General features: G+C 36.0%; 2 non-coding genes across 2 annotated transcripts; both read left to right on the top strand.

Annotated features, from left to right (window-relative positions):
- The first annotated feature begins 18,263 nt into the window (after nucleotides 1–18,263).
- TRNAP-UGG (transfer RNA proline (anticodon UGG)) lies at nucleotides 18,264–18,337 on the top strand. The gene has a single exon. It is a non-coding gene; the product is annotated as a tRNA-Pro (tRNA).
- Nucleotides 18,338–18,476: 139 nt separating this feature from the next.
- Nucleotides 18,477–18,550, top strand: TRNAW-CCA (transfer RNA tryptophan (anticodon CCA)). Its single transcript has one exon. It is a non-coding gene; the product is annotated as a tRNA-Trp (tRNA).
- The last annotated feature ends 8,701 nt before the right edge of the window (nucleotides 18,551–27,251 follow it).

The following is a 27,251-nucleotide window of genomic DNA, read 5'->3' as shown; positions in this document are numbered from 1 at the left end:
AGCACACGCAAGGGAACCGTAGACAGGCAAGTGAAATCCAATCCACGAAATAATTTGATCCATGGACGGCACCGTTGTGGTAAAGGTCGTAATTCCAGAGGAATCATTACCGCAAGGCATAGAGGGGGAGGTCATAAGCGCCTATACCGTAAAATAGATTTTCGACGGAATCAAAAAGACATATCTGGTAGAATCGTAACCATAGAATACGACCCTAATCGAAATGCATACATTTGTCTCATACACTATGGGGATGGTGAGAAGAGATATATTTTACATCCCAGAGGGGCTATAATTGGAGATACTATTGTTTCTGGTACAAAAGTTCCTATATCAATGGGAAATGCCCTACCTTTGAGTGCGGTTTGAACTATTGATTTACGTAATTGGAAGTAACCAATTAGGTTTACGACGAAACCTAGAAATCGATCACTGATCCAATTTGACTACCTCTACGGGATAGACCTCAACAGAAAACTGTTGAGTAACGGCAGCAAGTGATTGAGTTCAGTAGTTCCTCATAGAAAATTATTGGCTCTAGAGATATGGTAATATGGAGAAGACAAAATTGTTTGAAGCACGCACAGAACCGGAAGCGCCCCTTGTTTCAAAGAGAGGAGGACGGGTTATTCACATTTAATTTGATGGTCAGAGGCAAATTGAAAGCTAAGCAGTGGTAATTAAGACCCCCGGGGGAAAATAGGGATGTCTCCTACGTTACCCATAATATGTGGAAGTATCGACGTAATTTCATAGAGTCATTCGATCTGAATGCTACATGAAGAACATAAGCCAGATGACGGAACGCAGAGACCTAGGATGTAGAAGATCATAACATGAGCGATTCGGCAGATTTGGATTCCTTTCCTATATATCCACTCATGTGGTACTTCATCATATGATTCATATAAGATCCATCTGTCTAGAGATCGTCATATACATCTAGAAAGCCGTATGCTTTGGAAGAAGCTTGTACAGTTTGGGAAGGGGTTTTTTGAGAGAAAAGAAGAATCTACTTCAACCGATATGCCCTTAGGCACGGCCATGCATAACATAGAAATCACACGTGGAAGGGGTGGGCAATTAGCTAGAGCAGCAGGTGCTGTAGCGAAACTCATTGCAAAAGAGGGTAAATCGGCCACTTTAAGATTACCATCTGGGGAGGTCCGTTTAGTATCCCAAAACTGCTTAGCAACAGTCGGACAAGTGGGTAATGTTGGGGTGAACCAAAAAAGTTTGGGTAGAGCCGGATCTAAGTGTTGGCTAGGTAAACGCCCCGTAGTAAGAGGGGTAGTTATGAACCCTGTGGACCACCCCCATGGGGGCGGTGAAGGGAAAGCTCCCATTGGTAGAAAAAAACCCACAACCCCTTGGGGTTATCCTGCGCTTGGAAGAAGAACTAGGAAAAGGAAAAAATATAGCGATAGTTTTATTCTTCGTCGCCGTAAGTAAATACGTAACTAGGAATATGGAAAATTGCATTTTTGGAATTTGCAATAATGCGATGGGCGAACGACGGGAATTGAACCCGCGCATGGTGGATTCACAATCCACTGCCTTGATCCACTTGGCTACATCCGCCCCTTATCCAGCTAAAGGATTTTTTTCTTTTTTCCATTGATCATTATTCTATTTATTCTGACCTCCGTACTTCGATCGAGATATTGGACATAGAATGCCACTCTTTAAAAAGGAAAAAAGGAGTAATCAGCTGTGACACGAAAAAAAACGAATCCTTTTGTAGCTCATCATTTATTGGCAAAGATAGAAAAGGTCAATATGAAGGAGGAGAAAGAAACAATAGTAACGTGGTCCCGGGCATCTAGCATTCTACCCACAATGGTTGGCCATACAATCGCGATTCATAATGGAAAGGAACATATACCTATTTACATAACAAATCCTATGGTAGGTCGCAAATTGGGGGAATTCGTGCCTACTCGGCATTTCACGAGTTATGAAAATGCAAGAAAGGATACTAAATCTCGTCGTTAACTGAATTCTGAATAGAAAGATTAAGAAGAAAAAAAGATTCAAAATAAAGTAAAGGTAGGCGGGGAATAACCTTATTTATGACAAGTTTCAAACTAGTAAAGTATATCCCTAGGATAAAGAAGAAGAAAAGTGGGCTAAGGAAACTCGCAAGGAAAGTTCCAACCGATCGTCTACTTAAGTTCGAGAGAGTTTTCAAAGCACAAAAACGTATCCCTATGTCTGTTTTCAAAGCACAAAGAGTTCTTGACGAGATTCGCTGGCGTTACTACGAGGAAACTGTTATGATACTGAACCTCATGCCCTATCGAGCATCTTATCCCATCTTAAAGTTGGTTTATTCGGCAGCCGCAAATGCTACTCATTATAGGGATTTCGACAAAGCGAATTTATTTATTACTAAAGCCGAAGTCAGTAGGAGTACTATTATGAAGAAATTCAGACCTCGAGCTCGAGGACGTAGTTTCCCCATAAAAAAAAGCATGTGTCATATAACAATTGTACTAAATATAGTAAAGAAATCTAAATAACCTTTAGATCCATCTAAGATTTCGATTCCCAGTAAAAAAAATATAGAATAGAAAAATATGGGACAAAAAATAAATCCACTCGGTTTCAGACTTGGTACAACCCAAAAACACCATTCCTTTTGGTTCGCACAACCAAAAAATTATTCTGAAGGTCTACAGGAAGATAAAAAAATAAGGGATTGTATCAAGAACTATATACAAAAGAATAGGAAAAAGGGCTCGAATAGAAAAATAGAATCAGACTCAAGTTCCGAAGTAATTACACATAATAGAAAAATGGACTCAGGTTCAAGTTCCGAAGTAATTACACATATAGAAATCCAAAAAGAAATCGATACGATCCACGTCATAATCCATATTGGATTCCCAAATTTATTAAAGAAAAAAGGAGCAATCGAAGAATTAGAGAAAGATCTACAAAAGGAAATTAACTCTGTAAACCAGAGATTTAATATTTCTATCGAAAAAGTTAAAGAACCTTATAGACAGCCTAACATTCTTGCAGAATATATAGCTTTCCAATTAAAAAATAGAGTTTCATTCCGAAAGGCAATGAAAAAAGCCATTGAATTAACTAAAAAAGCAGATATAAGGGGAGTAAAAGTAAAAATTGCGGGTCGTCTCGGAGGAAAAGAAATTGCACGCGCCGAATCTATTAAAAAGGGTAGACTTCCCCTCCAAACAATTCGCGCTAAAATTGATTATTGCTGCTATCCAATTCGGACTATCTATGGAGTATTAGGTGTAAAAATTTGGATATTCGTAGACGAAGAATAAGTAATCTTGTCTTCGGATTCTGTCCATTGATAGAATAAAAAATGACAAGAGACTTTTTTCCTGAAATCCCTGCAAAAGAAGAAATTATACCTCTTTCTATAAGATTTAATGAAAATTGATAAATCATTTAATATAATTGCTATGCTTAGTGTGTGACTCGTTATTTTTTTCTTTTTTTTAAGAAAAAAACTTAGTAATTATAGAAAATTAACTAATAACCAACCTATTGCTTCGTATTGTCGAGATCCTAACTAAGAAACAGTCACTATATGAATAAATACCTCTATCATAACATAAATGAGTAGATGTGTCATATAGTTGTAGCAACTGCAATTTTTTCTCTAAAAAAGAAAAGGGATTCTAGGTTGTGAAGCAAAACTAAAGGGATGTGGATAAAGGGAGGGATGATAGAAAGAAGGAAGAGGAAATAAATAAGATATAGGATTCCACTATGTATGGTCTATGAATTACATCATAAAAGGCAATGTGATAAAGCATCAATATAATAAAAATAATAGAGAATTAAAAATTGTAACTTGAAACAAGAACTACAAATTTAAAGCAATAATAAAGAGCCGCCCGGGTTAATAAAACTGAGAAAATTAACTCGGAAAGAAATTTTTTGGAAGCTCCGTTGCGGGATTCAGACCTAACCATTCAAGGAGAAGCAGTGGGAACGACAGAACCTATGATTCCATAGGATTTTATTGAAAAGAATCCTAACACTTCATTGGGTGGGATGGCGGAACAAACCAAAAAAATTGTCTTATTTGGTAAGTTTATAAATTAACAAATAAGACAGGAAAGAGTAAATATTCGCCCGCGAAATTCTTATTGAATTAGAATACTTTACCGCGATTCAATAAGAGTAAAAATAAGGATTTTTTTAAGAAGGATTACATTATCTATAAATATAGAATTTAGATAAATATACACACACATCTGGATATATTCTAGATCTTCTTTTTTGACTATATATTATATTTTTCTGTTTTAACAAATTCAATATAAAAAAAACCGAACTTTTTCTATTATCTATTAATGTGTATCTATCCGTACCGTAATATTTTGGAATATTATGAATTAGAGAAATTTACATGCTTTCTGATTCCATTCGCGAGGAGCTGGATGAGAAGAAACTCTCATGTCCAGTTTTGCAGTAGAGATGGAACTAAGAAAGAGAACCATCGACTATAACCCCAAAAGAACCAGATTTCGCAAACAACATAGAGGAAGAATGAAAGGAAAATCCTGCCGAGGCAATCGTATTTGTTTTGGTAGATATGCTCTTCAAGCACTTGAACCCGCTTGGATCACGGCGAGACAGATAGAAGCAGGACGAAGAGCAATAACACGATATGCACGTCGTGGTGGAAAAATATGGGTACGTATATTTCCCGACAAACCGGTTACACTAAGACCCACGGAAACACGTATGGGCTCGGGAAAGGGGTCCCCCGAATATTGGGTATCCGTTGTTAAACCTGGTCGTATACTTTATGAAATGGGGGGAGTATCTGAAACTGTAGCTAGAGCAGCTATCTCCATAGCTGCCAGTAAAATGCCCATACGAAGTCAATTTATTCGATTAGAGATATAGAACCCTAAAAGGGGTATGGAAGATAAAAAAAAATGCTCGGTTTTTCTTTCTGGAAAGACAATATTTCTTTCATCCTTTTGCATTGAAATAACAAATTGAAATCAAAATAATATGATTCAACCTCAGACCCTTTTAAATGTAGCAGATAATAGTGGAGCTCGAAAATTGATGTGTATTCGAGTCATAGGAGCTGCTGGTAATCAGCGATATGCTCGTATTGGTGATGTTATTGTTGCTGTAATCAAAGACGCATTGCCCCAAATGCCTCTAGAAAGATCCGAAGTAATTCGAGCTGTAATTGTACGTACATGTAAAGAGTTCAAATGCGAAGACGGTATAATAATCCGCTATGATGACAATGCTGCGGTTATAATTGATCAAAAAGGCAATCCAAAAGGAACTCGAGTTTTTGGCGCGATTGCCGAGGAATTGAGAGAATTGAATTTTACCAAAATAGTTTCATTAGCTCCTGAAGTATTATAAATACTAGTAGGCGAAATTGAGACCAAAGAATTAATTTAGTAGATTGTGTTTTACGTATATGTTTTAAAATCCAAAATGAAAAAAAAAAAAAGAAAACATGTTGATTATAGAAAAATTAGGAGGAACCTAGAATTAGAGTCTTATGGGCAAGGACACTATTGCTGATTTACTAACCTCTATAAGAAATGCGGACATGAATAAAAAAGGAACAGTTCGAGTAGTATCTACAAATATTACCGAAAACATTGTTAAAATACTTCTACGAGAGGGTTTTATTGAAAGTGTTCGGAAACATCAGGAACGTAACAGATATTTCTTGGTTTCAACTTTGCGACATCAAAAGAGAAAGACTATAAAAGGAATATATAGAACAAGAACCTTTTTAAAGCGTATCAGCCGACCCGGCTTACGAATTTATACCAACTATCAAGGAATTCCTAAAGTTTTGGGTGGAATGGGAATTGCTATTCTTTCTACTTCTCGAGGAATAATGACAGATCGAGAAGCTCGACTAAACAGAATTGGGGGAGAAGTCTTATGTTATATATGGTAATCGCCCCGCCTATAGTGCTCGAATTCTATCTCGCCCTTCCTATTTTTAAAATAAAAATAGAAAAATAGGAGAAAAAAAATATGACAGAAAAAAAAAATAGGAGAGAAAAAAAAAACCCGAGAGAAGCAAAAGTAACTTTCGAAGGTTTAGTTACGGAAGCCCTACCCAATGGAATGTTCCGCGTTCGGCTAGAGAATGACACCATCATCCTAGGCTATATTTCAGGAAAGATACGGTCTAGTTCTATACGAATACTGATGGGGGATAGGGTCAAAATTGAAGTAAGTCGTTATGATTCAAGCAAGGGACGTATAATTTATAGACTTCCCCATAAGGATTCGAAGCGTATCGAAGACTCGAAGGATAGCGAAGATTTGAAGGATAGCGAAGATTTGAAGGATACCAAAGATTCAAAGGATTAGGTTTTTCTTTTTTTTTCTAGGGTAATAAATTCTAAGTTCTAAAATTCAAGCGAAGAGACTTATTTTTTCCAAAAGATTAGATTCATAGTTTAAAAAAGGATACGGAAATATGAAAATAAGAGCTTCCGTTCGTAAAATTTGTACAAAATGTCGACTGATTCGTAGGCGTGGACGAATTAGAGTCATTTGCTCTAATCCGAAGCATAAACAAAGACAGGGGTAATCTTTCGAAAAAGAACTTTACTTTCTAAAAAGTAAAAAAAAGTACCCGCGGAAATGTTCCAATTCCAAATAAAATAATTTCATTTAAAATAATTAAAGTAAAGGGTTTATTTTACCCTGAAACGGATATCTTTGTATCTTTTTTTCTTTTTTTTATTTCTAACTCATATTTATGAGATAATAAAATATGGCAAAAGCTATACCAAAAATTGGTTCACGTAAGAAAGTGCGTATTGGTTTACGTAGGAATGCACGTTTTAGTTTACGGAAGAGTGCACGTAGAATAACAAAAGGGGTTATTCATGTTCAAGCTAGTTTCAACAATACCATTATAACTGTTACAGACCCACAAGGTCGGGTGGTTTTTTGGTCCTCGGCCGGTACTTGTGGATTCAAAAGCTCAAGAAAAGCATCACCCTATGCTGGTCAAAGAACAGCAGTAGATGCTATTCGTACAGTAGGTTTGCAACGAGCAGAAGTTATGGTAAAGGGCGCTGGTAGTGGAAGAGATGCCGCATTACGAGCCATTGCTAAAAGTGGTGTGCGATTAAGTTGTATACGCGATGTAACACCTATGCCGCATAATGGATGTCGACCGCCTAAAAAAAGACGTCTGTAAAAGAATTAACCCGCTTTCAACTTTCATTTCAAGAGAAATAAACGATTCAATGATAAAATAATAATACTAGTCTATTATGGTTCGAGAGGAGGTAGCAGGATCCACTCAAACACTACAGTGGAAGTGTGTTGAATCAAGAGTAGATAGTAAGCGCCTTTATTATGGTCGTTTCATTCTGTCCCCGCTTAGAAAAGGTCAAGCGGACACCGTCGGTATTGCCTTGCGAAGAGCTTTACTTGGAGAAATAGAAGGAACATGTATCACACGTGCAAAATTTGGGAGCGTGCCGCACGAGTATTCTACAATAGCAGGTATTGAAGAATCCGTACAAGAAATTTTACTAAATTTGAAAGAAATTGTATTGAGAAGTAATCTCTATGGAGTTAGAGACGCATCCATTTGCGTCAAAGGTCCTAGATACATAACTGCTCAAGATATCATCTTACCGCCTTCCGTAGAAATCGTTGATACGGCACAACCTATAGCTAACTTGACAGAGCCCATTGATTTCTGTATTGATTTACAGATCAAGAGAGATCGTGGATATCAGACAGAACTCAGAAAGAACTATCAAGATGGAAGTTATCCTATAGATGCTGTATCCATGCCTGTTCGAAATGTGAATTATAGTATTTTTTCTTGTGGGAATGGAAATGAAAAACACGAGATACTTTTTCTAGAAATATGGACTAATGGAAGTTTAACCCCTAAGGAAGCACTTTATGAGGCTTCTCGTAATTTGATTGATTTATTTCTTCCTTTTCTACACGCGGAGGAAGAGGGCGCTAGTTTCGAAGAAAATAAAAACAGGTTTACTCCACCCCTTTTTACTTTTCAAAAAAGATTAACTAATCTAAAGAAAAACAAAAAAGGAATTCCATTGAATTGTATTTTTATTGATCAATTAGAATTGACTTCTAGAACGTATAATTGTCTAAAAAGGGCCAATATACATACACTATTGGACCTTTTGAGTAAGACTGAAGAAGATCTTCTGAGAATTGACAGTTTTCGTATGGAAGATAGAAAACATATGGGACACTCTAGAGAAGCATCTCCCAATTGATTTACTTAAGAATAAACTCTCGTTTTAAATCCATTGCAATTTTTTTTCTTCTTCTTTTTCGAGTTAGAATAAAAAGAAAACAATTTAGCATCTTTGGTACAATCTATATTTTCGCGAAATGGATCATAATAAAATGGATTTTAGGTATCTAGGGAAGATTCACTTGGAAGTAACTATTTCCTAGATACCTATGGTACTTCACGGTTGAATGAATCAAAAAATATCTAAAAAAGACCTAAAGTTAATGATTTATCAATGGGTAATGTTGCTCCAATACCTAACCAAAGAGCTACTACAGTACCGATTAAAAAAACGGTCGTAGCTACTGGGCGGCGAAATGGATTTTGGAATTTATTGACATTCTCTAGAAAAGGTACTGTCAATAAGCCTGTTGGCACAGAAACCATTAAAAGAACGCCCAATAACTTATTGGGTACCGTACGGAGTATTTGAAACACGGGAAAGAAGTACCACTCGGGTAATATTTCCAGAGGAGTTGCAAACGGATCTGCCGGTTCACCAATCATTGATGGCTCGAGAACCGCTAAACCTACATTACATGCAATAGTACCTAGAATTACTACTGGAAAAATATATAAAAGATCGTTGGGCCATGCGGGTTCCCCGTAATAATTATGTCCCATCCCTTTAGCTAATTTAGCTCTTAATACAGGATCATTTAAGTCTGGTTTCTTTGTTATTGGGATAGGTGAACTCTTTAGGATCCATCCCCCAAAGGAACCGGACATGAGAATTTATCATCATCCGGCTCGAGCAAGAGTGAAAGAAATAAGACCGCGGAAGATCCTTAATAGAATTAAGGTTTATAATGACTCAATGACTCTAGGCAAGAAAAGCTTTATCAGATTCTCTTTTCCGAAGTTGCACCTACAACTACTCATTGAAAATAATCCTATTCTTATGGGTAAATGCTCAATATCCAAGTGGGCTTACAAATTTGATCATGATCAATTGCTTTGTGGATTGTCTCATGTCTCTTGATTAGTTGGTATTTATCCCCTCAATATCGCAAGTTTCTTACCTCCAAACAAAATATTTACTTGTTACTAATAAAAAATCAAAAAGTTTAGCCTACATTCTTCCTTAGATCCCTTCTTTTACTCCGATAGTATTGCGGATCACAATCGATGCAAAGAAAATGAATGCATTTCCATACTATAATAAAAAGGTAAGTGTAATAAATAGAGAACTGGATCATGTCACATGACTTATTCCATTTCTACTCTATGGGATCTTACGGAGCCTGTTCATGGATGACATGGTTGCGGTATGATCATAGAAGATATTCTCCTCAAGTGAACCAGCCTATCCTTCCTAGGTAGGGGACTTACATGTTGATTGGATGCGGAGACACCTTTGGTTGTGAATTCTAATGTGGCAGATCCAATTCTTTATCTGCATGGCCAAATCAATAATTCAAGTCACACACTCCCATAATCCGCCTTTTTTCTTTCGTAAAATTAACTTCAACTATTTGTATTGTATAAAAATACTTTGGAGTTGAAGAGAAGTATCCAAATGACATGTGTTATTTTACAATAACCCATGCTTGTAGCAATGAAATACCAAAACCTACCCGATATGATATATGATAATTATAATTCTCTATGATATGCCTTCCCTATAAAGGACCCGAAATACCTTGCTTACGTATCATTGGAAAGTGCATTAACATAAATACGGCAGTAAGCAGAGGCAGTACAAAGGTATGTAAACTATAAAAACGAGTCAAAGTGGATTGGCCCACACTAGCACTTCCGCGTAATAACTCCACTAAAGGCGATCCTATTACCGGAATGGCGTCAGGTACACCTGTCACAATTTTGACTGCCCAATAGCCAATTTGATCCCAAGGCAAAGAATAACCAGTTACACCAAATGATGCAGTCAAAACAGCCAAAACCACACCTGTGACCCAAGTTAATTCGCGGGGTTTTTTAAATCCCCCTGTGAGATACACACGAAATACATGCAGGATCATCATTAAAACCATCATACTTGCTGACCATCGATGAACTGATCGGATTAACCAACCAAAGTTGGCCTCGGTCATTATGTATTGAACCGAGGAAAAAGCCTCTGTAACGGTTGGTCGGTAGTAAAAAGTCATAGCAAAACCGGTAGCGACTTGTACTAGAAAACAAGTAAGTGTAATTCCCCCTAAACAATAAAATATGTTGACATGGGGAGGAACATATTTACTAGTTATATCATCTGCAATTGCCTGAATCTCAAGACGTTCCTCAAACCAATCATATACTTTATTGAGATAGGTAACTAACCCGAGTCCCCCTCTAAGAGCCGTATATGAAAATTTCATCTCGTACGGCTCAAGCAGAAACACAAAAATTTTCAACGAATATTAGAAAAAAGGTTCAAAACTTCATCAGCCACTGAATTGGGTCGATTTGCCTTGAAGATATCAAATAAGAAAAATCCGGAATATCTTCTTTGTGATGATAATGCCAAAAAATCTCAAGTTGGCGCGTCTTTCTTTCTTCCTTTCCCTTATGTTGGTCATTAGAGGCTTCTTGACTTTTCTCTTCCCTATAAAGGATTTGTTTTTTTATGCGTAATATAGAAATTATCTTGTTGAGATCCTATGAATCAGTTCAATTAAAACCTTAGATTCATACTAGAGCCACGATGATTTAGTCTCAAGCTAAACAAAAGGCAAGGGTTCTTCGAATAAGAACCGCTTGATAATCATTTATTGAATCAGTGTAATGACTCGACAAAATCGAGAGAAAAAAAGTTGTCTTTTGGGCAAACAAAATTGGAAGGAAGAAAATTTCTTTTTTATTTTTATTTAAGAACTACTTGAATTTTTCAGTCTGGTTGCGAGGTCTTAATAGTGAGTATGAATCATAGTTCCATTTTTTTTTGATCCACTCTATCTATTTCGTGTTCCAGATACTAGAATAAATAATATCTGACGAATTAGAATCATCTTGATAGAGATAACAGGCCCTTTCTATGTATTATCAATAGGATCAATTCTAACAAGTCACACACTCATATTCCAGAGATACCGAAACAAAAAAATTCCGCGGTCGAACTACCATAATATCTAGAAATGTAGATCTTAAACTAGAAAGGCTTTTTTGGATGGAAAAACTCTGACTTCCTAGTTTTAGTTAGTAGAAACCTAATTGGTTAAAATTCCGTCCAGTAAAACGGAAGAATTATAAATTTCTAAAATGATAGATAGGAATATAGCGAATAAAGCCATTGCGATCCCCATAAAAGGAGTAGTCCCCCAACCCGGGGCGACTTTCCCATATTCCGAATTCAAGGGTTTCAGTAAACTACCTGCACCAGTTCGTTTTGGCCTAGGTTTAGAACTATCTTCAACGGTTTGTGTAGCCATAAATTCTATTTAATCATTGGTGTTGACTTTGTATACTATTCCGTTGTAGTTGTAAATACACGATCTTTTCGTAGATCCATTGTAATCTTGAAATTCTATAAAAATGGAAACAGCAACTTTAGTCGCCATCTCCATATCTGGTTTACTTGTAAGCTTTACTGGGTATGCCTTATATACCGCGTTTGGGCAACCCTCTCAACAATTAAGAGATCCATTCGAAGAACACGGAGACTAATTTAAGTAAGAAGTCTCCCAGATAGGGGGACTTCTTACTTAAATGAAATTATTTTATTCTTTTAGTTGGAGTTGGTGGAACCTTAGGTGGTTCTCGGAAGAAGATAGCGAAAAAAATTATCCCTAAAGTCGAAACTAAAAGGAACGTATAAACCAATGCTTCCATAGATTCGATCCTGGTTTATTTACAATTATAACTTCCACACCTATTCATTTGTCATTTGGGATAATTTCCCATATAAAGAAAGAAAAAGAGTCAAAGAAAGGATGGGAGATGTTTCCCATGTCAAATCAAAAAAGAGAGGTGAAAGATACTATAACAATGTGTATCAAACTGCCTGTTTCCTTGTAGTTGGATCTCCCACTTTTTGGAATGTTCCAAATTCCACTTGAGCATCCAAATCTGGATCAATACCAGCAAAAACATCTCGGAACAATGTTCTAGCGCCATGCCAAATGTGTCCGAAAAAGAAGAGCAAAGCAAAGGTAGCATGACCAAAAGTGAACCAACCCCTTGGACTGCTGCGAAAAACACCATCAGATTTCAAAGTAGCCCGGTCTAATTCAAAAATTTCCCCTAATTGAGAACGCCTCGCATATTTTTTTACAGTAGCAGGATCAGAATAACTTACTCCATTAAGTTCGCCACCATAGAACTCCACCGTTACACCTACTTGTTCAACACTATATTTGGATTCTGCTCTTCTAAAAGGAACGTCTGCTCTAACAATTCCCTCCTCATCTACCAAAACAACCGGAAATGTTTCAAAAAAAGTAGGCATACGGCGTACAAAAAGCTCACGTCCTTCTTTATCTCTAAAGACGGGATGTCCTAACCATCCAACAGCTATTCCATCCCCATTGTCCATTGAGCCTGCTCTGAATAATCCCCCTTTTGCCGGATTATTACCAATATAATCATAAAAGGCTAATTTTTCGGGAATTTTAGACCAAGCTTCTGATAAACTAAGATTTTCGGCTAAACCATTGCTAACTCTTCGATATATTTCTTGCTGAAAGTATCCCTGATCCCACTGATAACGAGTAGGCCCAAATAATTCGATTGGGGTCGTTGCTGACCCATACCACATAGTTCCAGCAACTACGAAAGCTGCAAAAAAAACAGCAGCGATACTACTGGAAAGTACAGTTTCAATATTGCCCATACGTAATCCTTTATATAGACGTTGAGGCGGACGGACACTAAGATGGAATAAGCCCGCTAATATACCCAATGTACCCGCAGCAATATGATGAGAAGCTATTCCCCCCGGAACAAAAGGATCAAAACCTTCTGCACCCCACGCTGGATTTACAGCTTGTACTTTTCCAGTTAGTCCATAAGGATCGGATACCCATATCCCAGGACCATACAAACCCGTTACATGAAATGCCCCAAAGCCAAAGCAAGCCACCCCTGCAAGAAATAAATGAATTCCAAAGATCTTGGGCAAATCCAAAGAGGGTTTTCCCGTCCGCTCATCAGAGAATATTTCTAGGTCCCAATATACCCAATGCCAGATCGCTGCCAAGAAACACAAGCCAGAAAACACAATATGCGTACCTGCCACACCTTCATAACTCCAAATACCCGGATTTGTTACAGTTCCTCCTGAAATACTCCAACCACCCCACGAATCCGTTATTCCTAAACGAGTCATGAAGGGAATTACGAACATACCTTGTCTCCACATTGGATCCAGAACAGGATCAGAGGGATCAAAAACTGCTAATTCGTATAAAGCCATTGAGCCAGCCCAACCAGAAACTAGAGCTGTGTGCATTATATGCACCGCAAGCAATCGACCCGGATCATTCAATACGACAGTATGAACACGATACCAAGGCAAACCCATGGAAATACCCCTTTAGCAAAGAAAAATAGACACGATGTCGCTTTATTTTATCGCATTGAAAAAGACTATCCATATCCTATGTACCTAACCCTTCTAGGGGATTCTGTGTCAGAAAGCGCGAATATTTATTTCATTCCATTAAAAATAAGAAGCCAATTCTGTTCATAAGAAGAAAGAGAAGCAGATCTATTCTATACTCGATAAGTGCCAATATGCAATGGGTAACTTGGCCAATTTGGAAAAAACGAAGAATAGATCGCTACCCCTCTTTGTTTAGCATTCAAATCACCCATTCCCTTTTCTTTATTCAATCTGTCTTACATTCCTTATATGTATAACCTTTCAATCTACGTATTAATAGAATCTATAATATTCATATAGAATAAGAATAAAAATTAAGACAATAAACTGCGGATTCTTTCTTTCTGTTCCATTCTTACGTTTCCATATTAAAGTGTGGTTTTCTTACTTAAATTTAATAATATTAATCTAATATGCCCATTGGTGTTCCAAAAGTACCTTACCGGATTCCTGGAGATGAAGAAGCGACTTGGGTTGACTTATACAATGTTATGTATCGAGAAAGGACACTTTTTTTAGGTCAAGAGATTCGTTGCGAGATCACGAATCATATTACAGGTCTCATGGTATATCTGAGTATAGAAGATGGAATTAGTGATATTTTTTTGTTTATAAACTCCCCAGGCGGGTGGCTAATCTCAGGAATGGCTATTTTTGATACGATGCAAACGGTGACACCAGATATATATACAATATGCCTCGGAATAGCCGCCTCCATGGCGTCCTTCATTCTGCTTGGAGGAGAACCCACCAAGCGTATAGCATTCCCTCACGCGAGGATTATGCTTCACCAACCTGCTAGTGCTTATTATCGGGCAAGGACACCAGAATTTTTACTAGAAGTAGAAGAGTTACACAAAGTTCGCGAAATGATCACAAGGGTTTATGCAGTAAGAACAGGCAAGCCTTTTTGGGTTGTATCCGAAGACATGGAAAGGGATGTTTTTATGTCAGCAGACGAAGCCAAAGCTTATGGACTTGTCGATATTGTAGGGGATGAAATGATTGACAAGCACTGCGATACTGATCCAGTGTGGTTTCCAGAAATGTTTAAGGATTGGTAGTGTCCGGATTTCTTGTAAAGTTATTTCACAGCTAAATTCGTGTTTTCCTCGATTTAATAGAAAATAGAAAGACTTCATGATGAGCAATCATCAGGTTAAGATGGATCTAAACCAATCCATTTTTTTCTATATACATACAACATGCCGACGGTTAAACAACTTATTAGAAACGCAAGACAGCCAATACGAAATGCTCGAAAAACGGCCGCGCTTAAAGGATGCCCTCAGCGTCGAGGAACATGTGCTAGGGTGTATGTGCGACTCGTTCAGATCATGACTTCAAACAAATATAAAAAAAATTGAAGTATCCATGATTAGTACCAATGAATAGGATATAGCTTCTCTATCCTAGATTTCTATGGTATATGGAATTTATGGTTTCCTTTGGTGCAAATCCAATTATCTAAATTGGAAATAAGAAGCAATTCTCCCATTGGTAGCAAATGGTTATCCATTAAGCGGAGGAAATAGTAATAAAAAGAAAAAGGCTTATGCTCCTTTATCTTAAAAGAACGGACTAACAGGGTCAGCTACTTAGCCAACTTTCATAATTAAATACCGTCACTGTATGGATAACTCTTATTGTGAAAAGAGCTATTTACTCTATAATGGATAGGTAGAGCCAAAGAATGTGGACTATACAAGTTCGCAATACCTTTTGATGAAAGAAAGGGCTCCGGTGTATAGAGAGGGCCTCACCGTTTAAAAGGGAACCATAGAAACGATGGAACCCACTATTTTTTTTAGTATTATTAGAATGAATTTGTTATTTCGTATAGAAATAACTGAACGGAGTGGAATAAAAAATCGTGGTTGGGAAGGTTACTATAGCAAAAGCCATTGGAATTAATATTTTATATATCGGAATAATTAGTTTTGTTATTAATGAGAAAAAGGGTGGCTAAAAGAAGAGAAATCATTAGTTATTCATTAAGGTTAATTTGATTCAATGACCAGAGTTCCGCGAGGATATATAGCCCGGAGACGACGAACAAAAATGCGTTCATTTGCCTCAAACTTTAGAGGGGCTCATTTAAGACTTAATCGAATGATTACCCAACAGGTAAAAAGAGCTTTTGTTTCCTCTCATCGAGATAGAGGTAGGCAAAAGAGGGATTTTCGTCGTTTGTGGATCACTCGGATAAACGCAGCAACGCGGGTATATAAAGTATTCGATAGTTATAGTAAATTAATACACAACCTGTACAAGAAGAAATTGATTCTTAATCGTAAAATGCTTGCACAAGTAGCTGTATCAAATCCAAATAATCTTTACACGATTTCCAATAAAATAAAGATCATCAATTAAAGGTATAAATAAAGTAATATACTGGAATAATAAAAGATGAATTCCCGGAGAGGGAACTCCGGGAAGATACAATAAATTAAGATTAAGTGGTAGGAATCAACGAGCTGGATTACTTTCTTTATAATATATATAGGTCTGGCCCTTTCGAATTCGAATAAAACATCAACAATCGGAACTTAAGTTCCGGTTGTTGTTTCTTAAATTTTGGTTGTTGTTTCTTAAGTTTCGATTGGAATTGTACTTTTGCGTTAATTGAGGAATATGTCTATTTTTTCTGGGTCTAGAACCTGTAATTATTGAAATTGACTGGGCTTGAAATTGCTTTTCGTTCTCATAGTTACGAAACGGTAAGAAAGATAAAATACGAGCCTGTTTTATAGCAAGAGTAATTAATCGTTGTTGTTTCAAGGTTAATCTATTTATTCGTCTCGATAATATTTTTCCTTGTTCACTAATAAATCTATTAATTAAACTCATGTTTCTATAATCAATTCGATCTCCCGGGCCAATCCGGGGACGCCTACGAAAAGGTTGTTTAGATTTACGAAAAGGTTGCTTGAATTTACGAAAAGTTTGCTTGGATTTACGAAAGGGTTGCTTGGATTTATTAAAAGTTTGCTTGGATTTACTAAAGGGTTGCTTAGATTTAAGAAAAGGTTGTTTAGATGTATACATGATTTATTCCTTATTTAAAATTTGAAAATTTGAAAATTCACTTCTTTATTTTATTAATTTAGGATCCAGAAGAAGTAGTTTTTCTTTGATCCATATCTTATTTGATTCATATTATAGTATATGAATACCCTCTATACATATGAAATAATATCTACCGGAAATCAGATGAGTTGATTTGTATTTTGTATTCTATACTATGTTTTCTTTATATATTAAATATGAAGTTCTTACTCTTTCTGTTGTTTGGAAAGATCAAACACACGATGTTCCTATTTCTTTATTTCGTGATGAGTCGTATGCTTGCGACAATAACGACAAAATTTTTTGAATTCTAATTGTCCGGGTGTATTGTGGCGATTCTTTTGAGTACTATATCTAGAAATCCCCGTCGATTCCTCATTGGCACCTTTTCGAACACAACTGATGCATTCCAAAATAACTCTGATTCTAACATCTTTTCCCTTGGCCATGAACCTCCTTTTCTTTTTGGATTGACTTAACTTAATTCTTCTACTTATTCTTTTATTCTTCTATTTTGAATCCGAAGAAGAAGAATAAAATTCATTAGAATAATTTTTTTTTATTCTTTAATTAAGTAATAAAAAATAGAGAAATAATTAAAGAATACAATCCTTGTCGAATTAGCAAAGATTTTGGTTCGAAATCCTTTCATTTAATTAGCCAGCCCCGCCTTTTCTATGCTCTGATTTCTGAGGCCTTATTTAGCTTGGGTACCCCTTTAAATTGAATTTCTATTTTCAAAAATGGGGTTTACCAAATTTTTAATGACTCTGAGGTTCAACCCAATCCATCTTTTCTTTCTTTTTCCTTCCGATACTAAAAAAAGATTGAAAAGGATCAAATTTTGTCATATCACGAAGAAATCTATCCCTCCCATAGCAATAACTAGAATTAAAAAAAAGGGAATGACAAAGCATCTGGGAATAAACGATTAATTTCTATCAATAAACCTGCTAAAGCACCAAACCATAGAGTACTTAGCACGGGTGCTACAGAGAGATATGTTTTTATATCCCGCATTGAAAATCCTCCTTCCTTGTTGGAATACATATATGATCATAAACTCTTGCCCAAGATTGTTATGCTATATATAAAATGAACCATATCGACGAAATTTTCCTATCCCTAAAAAAGAAAAAGATGACCCCTTCTTCCTATATATTACCAAGGAAAAGTAATCCTTCTTTTATAGGCGAAATTATATTGGATTTTATATGTATATAATTCCTTAATTATATGAGACCAAAAAGAAGAAATGACACGAGGGTTCTATATATAGATAGAGAAAGAAAGAAGAAGAAAATTATGATGTGGAAAAGAAGACAGGAATTGTGTACAATGGCATTGTACAACAATTTAATTTGGAAAAGGGATGTAGCGCAGCTTGGTAGCGCGTTTGTTTTGGGTACAAAATGTCACAGGTTCAAATCCTGTCATCCCTACCTATTACTTCTTTCTTCTTTATAGGCAGTAGCGACGAGATCAATTAAAGTAAAGTGGGTATAACTTGAATTTGTGGAGACTATACGTACGTGAGATACATTAGGAATAGAAAAAGATTTTCTTTTTGAATGAATGAAAGCGCTCTTAGTTCAGTTCGGTAGAACGCGGGTCTCCAAAACCCGATGTCGTAGGTTCAAATCCTACAGAGCGTGATTCCATCTATTTTATGTCGAAGCAGAGTAAAATAACTTAACAAAATTGAATTGTAACTCCAATTTCAATTTGACCTCCTCTCTGGTCTGGAGGAGGTCAATCAAAAAAAAAAAATGACTCAATCAAAGATCCAACTGATCCCCACGCCTGTATTGCAAATACGCAGTCACGAATAATCCCGCTAAAGTAATAGGAATTAGGCCTAAGACGATTCCAAATAGAAAAACTTCAATCATTTCGATTTGTTCGAGGGGATAAAAAAAGAGGTACGATCTATCCCTAAATAGTACTCTAAATTATCCACGAATCTCAATGACCAAGAAAAGAATTCCTAATTAGTCTGGAAAAGAGTCGTAGAATGCCAGGAATCCCAAAGAAAGATTTTTCTTTTCTGAATTATAATTATTCAGTCAATTCAAATAAGGCGTATCTTGTTCAAGCCAATAAATAGAGCTGGGGTTATAGTTAAAGCAGCCAGTAGAAAACCAAAATAACTAGTTAAAGTAAGCATGAAAGAGTTAAATTCCATTTATTTTTTTTTACTACACTACATATGTTGGTAAAGCATTTACCTAAGTTATGGAAAATTCATAATTCATCAGTTATTTTAGATAATACTAAAAAACAAGATAGAGTAAGATACAGAAGTGTAAAAGAAAGTGGATTCATCAGATGATACATGAGTCCCTAATTCCGAATCAAGAGATTTGTTGTGGAATTTGTCAATTGAGTAAAGTAATAATATTAAGAACTAGATCATCTAACCCCATTGAATGAAAAAAAGAAATTCAATTTTCAGGGAAATTTTTGAATAAGAGATAAATAAACAATTGAATTTGAAAAAAAAAACTTCTTTCTATTTTGGATAATTTCTTTTTCAATAGGACCCTCTTTTTGGAGTGAACGATCGAATATTCCCCTATTCCTTCTTATTTTAACTGATTGTATTCCATATGGAATAAGAGGAGAACAAAAGCATTCCACGACCTGCCAAGGGGCTGTTAAAAAAAAAAAAAAAAGAAAGCTCTTCCTTGAATTTACTTTATTTTTATTCCTTTTTCGAACTCCAACCAAAGTAGATTCGAAGACGAGTCACTTCAATTATCCTTTTAAGTTCTATTCTATCTTCTGTCTTTCCCTATTTCATCTCGTAAAGTTCCGCGCTCGCAGTTTGGTCAAGAAAGTTAGACCTAATCCAACAAACAATACAAGGATGAATTACGAATTATGAAAGGATAGATTTCACATATACTTGTCCTTGTATTGTGTCAGTATGAGAATATCCTTCCTAAATTATTTATCCAAACCTATTGATCATTAACTTAGATTTTCCCAAGATTTTGGCTGCTATTCCGAATTACTCTATTATTCCGAAGCCAATGAAAAGTAAGTAGAACCTACAAAAATGGGGTTTTCTATTGATGCCTTGAATAACATATAGCTTACCTATAGACAAAAAAAAAATAAAAAAGTAATTATGTTTCGGAACCAGGCAAAACCAGATTGCTGTGCCATAGGAAGGATAGCTATACTAATTCGGTATACTCAAAATACACCTTTGGTACAAAATTGACAATCTCACAAGGATGAAATATCAGTAATTTTCTATTTACTGGTCGATCCCATCTTTTACGGAATCAATTCCTTTTTTGAATGTACAAAAATTTTGGGAGTTCAGCATGTCTGGAAGCACGGGAGAACGTTCTTTTGCTGATATTATTACCAGTATTCGATACTGGGTTATTCATAGCATTACTATACCTTCCCTATTCATTGCGGGTTGGTTATTTGTCAGTACGGGTTTAGCTTATGACGTGTTTGGAAGTCCTAGGCCAAACGAGTATTTCACGGAAAGCCGACAAGGAATTCCGTTAATAACCGACCGTTTTGATTCTTTAGAACAACTCGATGAATTTAGTAGATCCTTTTAGGAGGCCCTCAATGACCATAGATCGAACCTATCCTATTTTTACAGTGCGATGGCTGGCTATTCACGGACTAGCTGTACCTACTGTTTTTTTCTTGGGATCAATATCAGCAATGCAGTTCATCCAACGATAAAACAAATTCCAACTATAGAACTATGACACAATCAAACCCGAATGAACAAAATGTTGAATTGAATCGTACCAGTCTATACTGGGGTTTATTACTCATTTTTGTACTTGCTGTTTTATTTTCCAATTACTTCTTCAATTGAGAGAAAGAAAGAGACTAATAAGAATTCTCTTATCCCATTTGGAAGGATACCATCCTTATAACTACCCATGACTGTTTTTGTCTCTAGCATGACCAATTGATAAAATGTGGAGGAAAGTAGGGGAAATGGCCGATACTACTGGAAGAATTCCTCTTTGGCTGATAGGTACTGTAGCTGGTATTGCTGTGATTGGTTTAGTAGGTGTTTTCTTTTATGGTTCATATTCTGGATTGGGTTCATCTCTATAGTAATCGGAGGGACCAGATTGTAAACATGAAAAAGTAGGAGCTTAGCGGGTCCTTACCCCCCTTTATCTGATTAGAGCGGAAAGGACCCGCGGAATTTTTATTTTACTCTTATAACGCGAATTGAATCTATTCGATTCACTCTTATGAAGCAACAAGAAAAAGAGATCACTCGAGGATCCAATATCTTATTCCACGAAGGAAGTATCCTGAAAATCCTTGATTTAGTTTCGAGTAATAAACTAATAAAACCTTAATCAAAACTATTCAACTAGCCTAAAAATAAAAAAACCTTCAATGGAAGAGTTTACTTTTTTTTTGCAAAATTTCTGTAAATTTGAAGTTGAACTTAATTAAACAAGCCAAGCAATTTGCTCACAATCACAAGAAATTTTTCCCCCGCCATATTTTCTTCCCCTCTGTTTGTCCACTACCTCGGCTAAACCTAAGCAAAAGAAAAAGAGGTCCAAGAGACAGACCCGAATAAAGAAGAAATAGTAATCTTTGACGAATTAGGAAGAAAAAGGATTCTTATTTTGATACAAGAAGAATCGGCACAAGAAAAAGGCTTTTTCTTGTGCCGAATAGACGATTAAGAAGACCTGCAATCCCTCCGAAAAAGAAGAAATTTTAATTTGATTGTTCTCGCCTTTGCCTTGGATTCTCTTCTTTTGCATGGGATATAAATAAGGAATTCCAGACATCTCATAAACAAAAAGCAGTCTAAACAAAAAAAGGATTTCCAAAATAGATCATAGATAATTCTAGCAATTGCCAATAAATCGAGGCTTTTTACCAACTTGATGGTAAGAAATCCCGGGACCTAGAAATTCATTTCGTACAATTGAACCTTTTCAAACTGTTTCTTTTTGAGAACCAAAAAAACTTGTGCCAAAATAACGGATGCGAAGAAGAACAAAAGGCCTTGGACACGTAATGGATCCTGAAGCACGATTTCTGCGTCCCCCTGACCAAAACCTCCCACATTAGGATTGCTTGTTAATGGTTGATCAAGCTTGATGGATTCCCCCTCTGAAACAAGAAGTTCTGGTCCGGGAGGTATAATATCAATCACTTGGCGTCCATCTGATGCATCAACTATGGATATTTCATACCCCCCCTTTTCTTTACGTAGTATTTTTCTTACTATACCTGTTGACGTAGCATTATAGACTGTATTGTTACTCTTGCTACCATCAGGATAGATCTGTCCTCTTCCTCGGTTTCCCCCTACATATATGGGATATTTTAAGAAATGAGCATCTTTCTTCGTAGCAGGATCAGGGGAAAGAATGGGAAAGACAATTTCACTATATTTCTTACCGGGAACAGGGCCTATCACAAGAATGTTTTTTTTATCGGGACGATAACTCTGAAAAGCAAGATTTCCTATCTTTTCTTTTAACTCAGGGGAAATACGATCGGGCGGCGCTAATTCGAATCCCTCGGGCAAAATAAGAACAGCACCTACATTCAACCCTCCCTTTTTTCCATTAGCAAGAACTTGTTTCAATTGCATATCATAAGGAATTCGAAGAACTGCTTCAAATACAGTATCGGGAAGCACAGCTTGGGGAACTTCAATATCGACGGGCTTGCTAGCTAAATGGCAATTGGCACATACAATTCGTCCAGTTGCTTCTCGTGGGTTTTCATAACCCTGCTGCGCAAAAATGGGATATGCATTTGAAATAGATGTCCGAGTTATTACGTATATCATGATCGATACAGAAATCGATCGAGTTATCTGTTCCTTTACCCAAGAAAAAGTATTTCTATTTTCCATGTCCAATCGCAGATCCCAGAATTTCTACAATAAATTAGATAGGTAGCTAAGCTAATCTAGTTCCCTATACACGAATCTGTTGTCATTCTACTGCAACAGTTGTACTGCAATGATGAATACCTTAAAGTAGGTATAAATAGAAAGAATTTTGCTAAAATGGAAAAGGGCTTTCTTTCTAAAAAAAGATGCTTGCTAATTTGATTAATATTAATATCGGGAGATCAAATGAATTTATGCTTCACTAATTGAATGATAAATGACTACAAGCGAAGGAGATAGACGATTTAAACAAAAAAAGACCCAAAATTTCAAACATGTATCTAGAATTACTGGAAAACTACAAACAAAAATAGTGAAAATAAGCTCGTTAGGAGCCCATCCAAAATCGTTGTAGACCCAACGAATTACTAGTTCCCAACCACGGGTGGAGTGAAATCCAACAAAAAAATCAGTAACTAAAAGAATAAAAAAAGCTTTTATTGAGTCATTTAAATTATAGAAGAATTCCTGAACCCAAGAATTCAAAATGACAAGTTCCTCTTTACCCAGAAAAAAAGAACCACTTAGAATAGCCAAACAGATTATATTTGTCGAGAAATGCAAAATGGTATGGAGATGATCCTCATTATTTATTTTGACCCATTGTATTATTTCCTTGTGTATTCCTGTAGGAGGTTTTTGTACATGTGTCTTTAGTTTCCCTTTTATCATCTCGTCCAAGAGAGAAAGTTCTTCTAATTCTATGAATCTTTCTAGAATCCTTTTCTCTTGAATATCAGTTAAGAGAGTTTCGGATTGCCTGGTATTCCACCAATTCTTAATCCAAAGTTCCAGACATTTGTTAAATGAGGAAGAGACCCCCCAAGGCAAAAGTACGATAAATACAAGATATAGTAAAGAAGGCAATGCTTTCTTTTTTTTCATTTTTGATCTGTAAATGGAGTTGTTAATGAATATGCTTCATTCGCTGACTCTATTCCATTCCCTGACTCTATATGATGATATTTCTATTTCATGATATTTCTATTTCTTTGAAGCAAAAACTCTATAGGTTTGATACCCTGTATCTATTCTTCTTTTTTGTATATTAGTTATTAGTGGAATTTCAGTGCATTGGGTTCTTTCTTAGATCTAGATGGAATGAAATAGTGAAATAGAATAAAAAAAAAGCCCTTTCGGATGAAAAAGGAAGAATAGTATGCGATATATCTAACTTGGATAAAAAAAAATTAAAAGCAAATTTCTCTTATCCTCGTTTGTTCCTTCCTTTAGATAAATACTTAAAAATCCCCTTACAATAACAAATCCAATTTAGAAGGGACTTCCTCCCTGTGTTGAGAAAACTTTTCTTCTTCCAATTCTTCTTTTCTTCATTCAACTCAGTTCAAAAAAGATACCTCAAAATACTTCAATTGGTACGCGCAAGAAATAGGCCAATTCGGCAGCTTTTTGTTCAATTTCTCGTGGAGTAAAAAATTTATCATCAGTACGAGTCAAGGGAATGATCCCCTGGCCCCGGATTTCCATATAAAGAATACGACGAGGATAAAGACCCTCTTTAACCTGAATTCTAATTGATTGGATATCCCGCATAAGGAATCGAAGGAAGACGCGACGTTTTATTCCAGGGAATCCCCAACGAAAAATGCACACTATTCCCTCTTTTCTATCGAATCGGTCATAACCACTACCTACATTCCACAAAATAGTACACCACAAGTAGGAGCTAATGAATAGGCCTGCGATTCCGTAGAAAGACATCACGACCCCCTGCGGAAAAAAAAGAATTTCTTGAGATGGAAGTATAGATATAATATTCTTACCAAGATAACTGGAAATCCCAACCGATAAGAATCCTAGTGAACCTAGAAAAAGAATACAGGCCCAGAAAAAATTACCCCTTTTTCGAGAACCTTTTAGAAGTTCTACCCATATGTGTTCTGATCGCCAATTCATATTAGATATACTAAATCCAGCAGCGGTCGATTGAAATTGAGAGAATAAGCTAAATAATTTTGACTTTACTTTTTTTGATTCTGAAATCGCCTTCAGCAACTAGTACTCCTGTGAAATAATAGGTTAGATACATTGACTTTCTATTCAAAAAATATTCGTTGATTCAATTAAAATAAATAAAATAAAACTCGCTATACCTGGCTCTGCATATTCATGCATTTATGCTCGTAGCCTATATCCGCATCCATAACCGTTTTTCATTTGTGTGTAGAAAGTGTGTGTAGAAAAAGCCACATACCCTACCATATTATATTACTTACACTAAAAAATACTAGACAATCTTATTTTTTTGCACATAAAGAAATAAAGAAGTCATTGCAATTGCCGGAAATACTAAGCCTACTAAAGGCACGAAAATAGAAGGTAAGTTTAAATCCGTCATGGAATAGGTGTCTCAATTCAAATTTACTATTTCTATCTAGTCGAAAAATATCTTAAGATTCTTATGATATAATTAAGTATATCTATTATAAGGAATATTGACTATTGTATTGTATTTTTTATTTTTAGTTTGAAAAATATTCTGTAAAAAAAATGAAAGGATAATAAGAAAATTCCAAAAAAGGAGAACTAATTAAAAAGATTTTATTTTGATTTTCCCATCCTCATGGCCTTTCTATCTTTCTAATCTAATTTGAAATTGGATTCAAAAGAAAGCGGTTAGAATTTACTTCCTGCATACATACTTCTCTAGAAGCGCATACAATAATGCGTGGTAAAGGCGGAAAAATAGTATATTCAATCAAAATCAAAGGGCAAATTATCTTACCTACTATAGATCCCCTACTACCCTCTTAGACTTTAAAAGGCGATATACCACCCAAAGAAAGGGTATGAAAATGCCGGGTGGAGTTAGCTTTTCGACGAAGACCTGTCCCGTGCAGCGAAGCCCTGTTAGTAAGACCCCCCGCAATAATGGATTATAGAAGAATATTATTCCAAATACTCCTCTGGACGCATATAGTAGCATTGCGATTCCGAATCTTTTTTATTTATGAATATGAACAGAAAAAATTCATTGTATCGTTGGGTCGGAGCGGAGGTTTGGTCCAGAAAAATTAGAAACAAAACGTCTACTCTACCGCATTGAAGTCTATAGCGCTGTATTTCCACGAAAGTATAATTCTTACCATCAGGATACGATCCTTTCTTTTGAACTAAACGTCTCTACGATGGGTCCAGGTTCTATGTCCAATCCCAAATCAAGGATTTCTCGCTCTTGATCGGAGTCATAAACTAAAAAAAAACTACCTTTTTATCCTTTTTCTCAAGGTTATAGAAAACTTCCTTATCTAGTTCTAGCATTTTGAAAAAAAAAAATGCTTCTTTTTTTACACACAGTTCGAGTCACTTGTTGACTCACGATTACGCCTGTTAAAAGTTTCAAACGTCCTCTTTTTTGAAATTGAAAGAGAGTCCTATAAAAAGGTCTAACTTCCAAACTATGTCTTTTTTCATTCATTCTCCTTTAGTTTTTTTCTCTATCTAGAAGTGGAATAGAATAACCCGGTTGAAGGGTAATGATCATACGTCTGTAATGCATTGTATGGCCCAGAATAGGTCCTATTCTTCTACCTTTTCCAGGTAGTCGATGGCTATTCACAGCTACCACCTTAACACCAAAGAAGAGTTCGACCCAATGCTTTATTTCTGTCTTAGTGAATCCCGATTCGACATTAAAAGTATATTGATTCTTTCCCAATAAACGAAGACTTTTTTCTGTAAATACTGCGTATTTGATTCCATTATCATTATCATATGATAATACTATATTTTATTATTTTATTATTTTATTTGTATTTCTTTATTGTATTATACCTTAATATATATATTCTAGATATATAGAATAGACGAATCTCAATTTGTCAAGTCTCATGATCATATCATGATCTATTTTTATTCGGCTCAATCTTTTTTTCTAAAAAAGATTGAGCCGAGTTTAATTGCAATCAATTAGAAGAATAAAGAAGAATTACTGCATTTCATAACTGATTTTTTTCTCTTTTTATTTCGTTTCTTTTTTATTTATACCTTCTTTATCTTTAGTTTTATCTAGTTAATCAATAGTATCTACCGGCTCGAACTCGAATTTGATCGCCTTCCATACTTCACAAGCTGCGGCTAGTTCAGGACTCCATTTGCAAGCTGCTCGGATAATTTCATTACCTTCGCGAGCAAGATCGCGCCCTTCGTTACGAGCTTGTACACAGGCTTCTAAAGCCACTCGATTAGCTGCTGCACCAGGTGCATTTCCCCAAGGATGTCCTAAAGTTCCTCCACCAAATTGTAATACAGAATCGTCCCCAAAGATTTCGGTCAGAGCTGGCATATGCCAAACATGAATACCACCTGAAGCTACCGGTATAACACCTGGCATGGATACCCAGTCCTGAGTGAAAAAGATACCGCGAGCACGATCTTTTTCAATAAAATCATCGCGCAATAAATCAACA

The sequence above is a fragment of the Triticum urartu genome, unplaced genomic scaffold, assembly GCF_056163025.1.
Source record: "Triticum urartu cultivar PI428250 unplaced genomic scaffold, HENAU_Tu73 scaffold2, whole genome shotgun sequence".
In the NCBI taxonomy this organism is placed as follows: Eukaryota; Viridiplantae; Streptophyta; class Magnoliopsida; order Poales; family Poaceae; genus Triticum; species Triticum urartu.
This window is presented reverse-complemented; position numbering and strand designations above follow the sequence as displayed.